The sequence below is a fragment of the Polypterus senegalus genome, chromosome 7 (genome assembly GCF_016835505.1).
Source record: "Polypterus senegalus isolate Bchr_013 chromosome 7, ASM1683550v1, whole genome shotgun sequence".
Classification (NCBI taxonomy): Eukaryota; Metazoa; Chordata; class Cladistia; order Polypteriformes; family Polypteridae; genus Polypterus; species Polypterus senegalus.
In genome coordinates, this window is record NC_053160.1 from 167,171,144 (window position 1) to 167,179,262 (window position 8,119).

Sequence of the window (8,119 nt, forward strand, 5' to 3'; positions counted from 1 at the left end):
GTACTTTAGAAATTATACCTCAGAGCTCCAAGGACCTTGGTGCATATTCTGTCTGTGTGCACGTTTTTGTCTGGATAATCCAGTTATTTCTCGCGTCTGAAACATGAGGTATTTCTGTGGTGGAATATCATCACAGGAATATCAGAATTGTTTCTGTTTCTTTGCAGCTCTGAAATGGAAATGCAGCTGATGTATGTTTTATTTTAAACAAAATTCAAAAGTGATAGATGAACTAAGAGAGTATAAAGTAGACTATACTACCCAACTGAGTCAAACTAACATAATTTTTTTAGGTGGGCCGGGTAGATGACATTCTCAAGGAAGGAAATACTGCAAAATGATACTGAAGATGAGAAAAGTGAGTCGTAATAGGCATTGGCCTTATCTCCAAAGTGGACAACTCTATGCCCTTACCGTAACAGATCCGCTTGGAAACCTTCATTATCGGAACAAATCACTTGCACCAGTAGGCTTATGTTTGTGCAGATGAGAAACAACTAAAATGAAGCTAACAGCGCAACAGTAAGCATATTGCTCTTGAAGACTGACTCTTTGTTTCTTTTTCCTTAATTAGTAGCCAAACAATAATGAGATGCAAAATGAGCCAAAACTTGACCAGCAAATTGTGTCCATCATGCAATATCTGAAAATAAAAAAAAGATCAAGGTCTCAGGAATGTTGATCTGCTCAGGTCCACAAAACATTTTAATAGTGCTCTTTTCAGAAGTATACAGTGGTGTGAAAAACTATTTGCACCCTTCCTGATTTCTTATTCTTTTGCATGTTTGTCACACAAAATGTTTCTGATCATCAAACACATTTAACCATTAGTCAAATATAACACAAGTAAACATAAAATGCAGTTTTAAATGATGGTTTTTATTATTTAGGGAGAAAAAGTAATTGCCCCCTGAACCTAATAACTGGTTGGGCCACCCTTCGCAGCAATAACTGCAATCAAGCGTTTGCGATAACTTGCAATGAGTCTTTTACAGCGCTCTGGAGGAATTTTGGCCCACTCATCTTTGCAGAATTGTTGTAATTCAGCTTTATTTGAGCGTTTTCTAGCATGAACCGCCTTTTTAAGGTCATGCCATAGCATCTCAATTGGATTCATGTCAGGACTTTGACTAGGCCACTCCAAAGTCTTCATTTTGTTTTTCTTCAGCCATTCAGAGGTGGATTTGCTGGTGTGTTTTGGGTCATTGTCCTGTTGCAGCACCCAAGATCGCTTCAGCTTGAATTGACGAACAGATGGCCGGACATTCTCCTTCAGGATTTTTGGTAGACAGTAGAATTCATGGTTCCATCTATCACAGCAAGCCTTCCAGGTCCTGAAGCAGCAAAACAACCCCAGACCATCACACTACCACCACCATATTTTACTGTTGGTATGATGTTCTTTTCTGAAATGCTGTGTTCCTTTTACGCCAGATGTAACGGACATTTGCCTTCCAAAAGTTCAACTTTTGTCTCATCAGTCCACAAGGTATTTTCCCAAAAGTCTTGGCAATCATTGAGATGTTTCTTAGCAAAATTGAGACGAGCCCTAATGTTCTTTTTGCTTAACAGTGGTTTGCATCTTGGAAATCTGCCTTGAGGGCCGTTGTTGCCCAGTCTCTTTCTTATGGTGGAGTCGTGAATACTGACCATAATTGAGGCAAGTGAGGCCTGCAGTTCTTTAGACGTTGTCCTGGGGTCTTTTGTGACCTCTCGGATGAGTCGTCTCTGCGCTCTTGGGGTAATTTTGATCGGCCGGCCACTCCTGGGAAGGTTCACCACTGTTCCATGTTTTTGCCATTTGTGGATAATGGCTCTCACTGTGGTTTGCTGGAGTCCCAAAGCTTTAGAAATGGCTTTATAACCTTTACCAGACTGATAGATCTCAATTACTTCTGTTCTCATTTGTTCCTGAATTTCTTTGGATCTTGGCATGATGTCTAGCTTTTGAGGTGCTTTTGGTCTACTTCTCTGTGTCAGGCAGCTCCTATTTAAGTGATTTCTTGATTGAAACAGGTGTGGCAGTAATCAGGCCTGGGGGTGGCTACGGAAATTGAACTCATACACCACAGTTAGGTTATTTTTTAACAAGGGGGCAATCACTTTTTCACACAGGGCCATGTAGGTTTGGATTTTTTTTCTCCCTAAATAATAAAAACCATCATTTAAAAACTGCATTTTGTGTTTACTTGTGTTATATTCGACTAATGGTTAAATGTGTTTGATGGTCAGAAACATTTTGTGTGACAAACATGCAAAAGAATAAGAAATCAGGAAGGGGCAAATAGTTTTTCACACCACTGTATGCTATTGCATAATGAGAGCAGCAACAAGCCATGGAATTAAAGAATGGGTTTAATTAAAAACAAGAATTAGCGCCTAATTAAGCAACTGGTTGGAGTAAAATTCATTGGTGTTTGAGGCCCTGACTTAGTTGGTCTTCTGTTGGCCCACTCATGTCTCATTTCATTTCAGTTTGAGCACCATTTAAAGAAAGAAACAATTCAGGAGAACAAATCTTAAAAAAACGAGTCAATTAAAATGAATTCAAAAGAAATTAATTAGAACTGGACAGCTCACCTCTTGAAGCTAGAAGGTCATTGGTGATTCCATTGTGCTGGCTGTAAAAAAAAATAGTAAACACCTCCAGGGTACTGTTTATGATAAAGTCTCTACACTGCTTTACAGTGTCAACACTAATGATACTCCTTTTCAAAAATCAAAAGCATTTAAAACAAGGGCTTCATTTAATGCACAAAAATAAAACCAAAATGTCAGTTCAGTCGTGTCTGTTCCTTACCAAAATTACACAAAGGAGATGTAGCCTGTGGTGGGCTAGTGTCTATAATTTAGAGTTAGGGACCTGTGCTTGTTTTAAACAAATGCCTCAGAATTACTCCTTGGAATGGCACTAAAAGTCTAAGTAGGATAAGAGTTTGTCCTACCTCAGAGTGGCACCTGGCAAGTAGTTATGAAGTGAGGAGTATGATTTTACTGCATTCTGAGCTGCAAAATGGCACCCATTAAAATGTTTTGTGGTTGTCTGATACTAACACTAAGACTTCACCACAACGATAATAATCATAATAAATAATATTCAAAGTAACAGGTGAAGAATAAGAATGAAAACCTAATAAGGTAGGATATCACACTAAGCTGTGTGTAATTATTAATCACTTTCCAAAAACATCAAGAATAACTGATTTTGCATCCATGACCACCTGTGTGTTGATATTTTGAGACTTGTTATAATTCACATATATCCTTGCACATTCATTCACACTTGGAGCAATGATATTTATGTGTGTACCATCAACCACACCACTAATGCCAGGAATCCTTGATATTTGTATGAAGGCAGCTTGCTTTAAAATTACTTCACGTAGAGTGATGGGGAAATGTATAAATCTGGCCGTTCAGAATTCGGTGCAAAATTCATGAAGTGATAGGTTATGAATCATGACTTACTCTGATCATCGCTATTGCAAACTAGCATTTCCCAATAACCAAAAAAACAATGTTACCAACAGTTTTATTTCAGCCGCTAGTACATGGCTTCTTTGCATAGATGGAGCGATCACATAATGTTACAAATATTACTCCATCTCTGTCAAATTAATATCTTCTTACGAGTCCATCGTTGTCCAGCGTTTCCAAAATATCCCATCTTTCCTGGAATGTGTGTGCTGATCACTTCCTGGATGTCATCGTCTGGCAGCTCCTAGGGAGTCACGACCACTCATGAGCTCTTCTACATCTTGGTGAATAGTTTTCTCAATTAGGAAGACTGATAAAATGCAATTACTGTTGCTCAAAATTTGTGCCACGCTAGGATTTTTGACCAAGTTAGGACCATTTACCTAATCTAGGACAGTTGTTGAATAATGGCGCTTTTCCACTGCATAGTACGGCACGACACGGTTCAGTTGAGCTCACTTTTGGGGGGTTTTCCACTGGGAACAGTACCTGGTACCTGGTCCTTTTTTTAGTACCACCTCAGCCGAGGTTCCAAGCGCCGAACCGTTACCAAAACGTGACGTGTAAACTCTGCTGGTCACTGATTGGCCGGAGAAAATCGTCATTACTGCGTCACTGGCTATTCTTTTCTTTAAAGGTACATACACACGGAAGTTTGTGTCCCGTCTCTCCATCACTGGACGCAGTTTGTTGCATAAGTGGATGAATGTTTCTTCAGACATTCGAAAGTTCTCCAGCCACTGAGTGTTTGTAAAACCGGGAACAATCACATCCCACCACTCTGAAGCATGGTTAAATGTCCAAACAGATGGTCTGTTGCGGCGACTTTTTTGCAAAATGTGGAAGATCTGTAATATACAGAATCAGCATTTTAATGTTACACTGGCAGTTAAGTTCATTTTATGCTTTGCAACAGTGCTAAAAGTTAGCTAGTGACGTGCTTTTTTTAGATGCTTACCCTTGCGCGTCGTCGAGCTAAAGTGTTGTCGTTGTCTGCGTGTTGAACTTGTAAAAGTTCCACGGTGTCACGGCAGTAGAGGCGGCGCAACTATAACGACACGTGAATAATCCCGCCCACTCTAAAGCGGTACTAAACTGCAGTCGAAACGCAAACTGAGCCGAACCAAGGTGAGCTGTACTGAACCGTGCTGTGCCGTACTATGCAGTGGAAAAGCGCCTTTTGGTCACTGGTCTACTTTCTCATTTTTTGTGAGCAGTTAGGATGTTATTTAAGGACAGTTTGGACTTCAGCTTGAGGTGATGCTTTGGAAAGAATCAGGACAAGATGAAGAAGGCTTAACTTTGTTAGGTCAGCAATACATTGGCATGCAAAAGTTTGCACACCCTTGCTTAAAATGTCTGTTACTATGAATAGCAGAAGATGAACTGATCACCAACAGGCATAAAATTGAAGTTGACACATTTCTTTTCGGCATTTTATGCAAGATTAGTGTACTGTTTTTGTTTTATATAAGTGTAAACTAAAAATAAAGTACAAAAATAAAGTAAAGTAAAATACAGTGTAAAAAGGAAAGGCGTACCATGCAAAAGTTTTGAGGTCTCAGATAACTTTTTCCAAGTTCTCAGACCTTAATCAGCTCATTAGGACTATGGCTTGAAAACAGTCATTGTTAGGAATCTCCGGGTGATGCAAATTGCAAAGCTGTATAAATTCTCTGACTCCTCAAGCATTGTTCTAATTTATCAGCAGCCATGGGCTCCTCTAAGCAGCTGCCTAGCACTCCACTCTGGAAAATAAAATAAAATAATTGATGCGCAACATAACCGAGAGAAGGCTACAAGAAGATAGCGAAGTGTTTTCAGGTAGCTGTTTCCTCAGTCTGTAATGTTATTAAGAAATGTCAGTTAATAGGAATGGTGGAGGTCAAGCTGAGGTCTGAAAGACCAAGAAAACGTTCTGAAAGAACTGCTCATTGGATTGCTAGAAAGACAAATAAAAATAACTATTTAATGGCAAAAGACGTTCAGAAAGATTTAGCACTCTGGAGTGGTGGTGAACTGTTCTACTGTGCAGAGACATCTGAACAAATATGACATTCATGGTAGAGTCAGCAGAAGAAAACTTTCCTACGTCTTGGCCATAAAATTCAGCGTCTGGAGTTTGCAAATGAACAACTAAAGAAGCTTAATGCATTTTGGAGACAATTCCTGTGAACCGATGAAGTCGAAATAGAATATTTTGGCCACTACATGCAGAAGTACTTTTGAAGAAATAGGGGGGCCGCATTCCAGAAAAGGAACACGTCTCCAACCATTAAACATCGGGGTGAATTGATCATGCTTTGGCTTGTGTTGTAGCCAGTGGTACAAGGAACATGTCATTGGTAGAAGGAAGAATGGATTCAAACACCAGCAAATTCTGGAAACAAACATCATACGATCTATATAAAAGTGGAAGTTAAAAAGAGAATGGGCCCTCCCAACAAGATCCTGACCTGAAATACACCTTAAAATCTACAATGGAGTACGTAAAGAGGCACAAGCAGATGGTTTTGCCATGGCCCTCACAATCCCCTGACCTAAACGTCATTGAAAATCTGTGGAGAGATCTCAAAAGATCAGTGCATGCAAGATGGCCAAATAATTCTGCAGAATTAGAAGTCTTTTGCAAGGACAAATGGGTGACAATACCCCAAGTAAGAACTGAAAGACTCTTAGCTGGCTACAGAAAGCATTTACAAGCTGTGACACTTGCCAAGGGGGGTCTTATTAAGTACTGACAATGTCGGGGGCCCAAACTTTTGCTTCAGGCCCTTTTAATTTTTTTTGGTATTATGTACCTGTGAATGATGGAAACATACATGTAATCTTAAAATAGCAAAGAAAAGTGTCATCTTTAACTTCATGCCTTATTGTGATCAGTTCTTCTGCTCACTTAGCTATTTGCAGTGGCAGACATTTAAGCAAAGGGGCCCCAAACTTTTACATGCCACTGTAAATGTATTTGAATGTGATTTGTGTCCGACTTTATGGCTTTGATTAAAGGTGCTAAAGGTGAATGTATCAGACCTCAGGCGAATTTACTGAGATCCCCCAAAAGCTGTCCACACCTGTGTGTTTTCTAACTGCAAAGTGACAGCTGGTAAGAATCCAAACATGTCTTATTATTGAGCAGATGGTTAGGCCTCTGTTATGGGGGATTGGCATTGTCTAAAAAAGTGGGGTTCAGCAGGTGGACTGGCTACAGACGTGAGAGGTGAATAATTGATGTGTAGTCTGATTAAAAAAAAAAAGTGAGGAGCAGACAAGAGTGCAAAACTGAAACCAACAAAGTTTTTCAATTTTGAGGAAAGAGGACTCGTCCTTTGACATATTCACCCAGGAGAGGACATAAGACACGTGGCTGGAAGAACAAGACACCTTTGGGAATGAGGAGGAAGAATCAGTCCTCCATCTACTGACTGCTTGAGTAACCAAAAACACCTTGTGTTATCTTTTGGAGGGTGCTGACTGTGAAAGGCACTATATTGAATAACAATGATTGTTCAGTACACAGGGGCTGGATTGCAGAGGCGCACCATCAAATGCATTTATGAGCAAAGAAGTGGATTAGTAAACACACGGACGACTATGTGGTGCTCCTGCTCGCAGTTTCTGCTATCACACACGTGCGAATAGGAGACAGCTAAAGGGCTTGAGTAATTGTCATTCTACATCAGACCAGGGGGTGGCAGAGTGTGCTGACTGTCTCTCACAGTACCTTGCAGACCATTCCCGGGAAATTCCAGCAGGTTCCGGGGTGCCTCTGATGGCGTTACTTCTGGTTCTGGCACCTCTGTTGACGTCACTTCTGTTTCTGGTGGCCCTGATGACATCATTTCCGGTCTCATTGTGTGTGATGACATCACTTCTGGTCTCGGCACGTGTGATGACGTCACTTCCAGTCTCGAAGGCGACACTTCCGGTCCAGCATAAATGACATCACCTCCTCCACCGATCATTAAAGCCGCCATCTTGCCTCCACATATTCAGTTCTGTTTTGGGCTCAGTCTTGTAAACAACTTGATTCAATTCAACCTTTTGCAGCCAGGGCATATTATACGGGTGGCTGTCCCAAACCTTTGCAATAATCTTGAGTCGTTCTTGTGACACTGCTTGTACTTTGCGCTGTTGGCTCATCACAGACTCTAGGATGATATTGGAGTTGGCTTTGGATATTTGTAGGCAAATCCTCTGGATGAGATGAGTGGCCGTCACTTGTCACCATCCTGCATGTTGTATGATGGTGGAGCACAAGGTGAAAGTGTGGGGTTTGCTCTGAGCCATCACTAACAGCCTCCTGGCATCTTGTCTTTCAGGTTGAGCTTTGCTTTTAGCAGCTGTGAAATTTGAGGAAATTAAGAAAAGCGGAAGCTTAGTGTTCAGCATCTTTGGAGAAGGCCAGCCTTAGTGACACACAGTGAAAGGTATAATAACAGATTGTGTTTGAATTGCTTTGTACTCCCAAAATAAATGCAGCTGAATCCCAGCGTCCATAATTCTGTGGCAAACGACCACTTTGTCTAGTCAGATTATACAGAAAAATGTGTGGTCTTTTTATAGCACCCAAACCATGGGGTTATCTGTTTCTGGAGCATATTCTGTGTGTAGTTGCCATGTTTTCCTTGAGTTCATGACATGG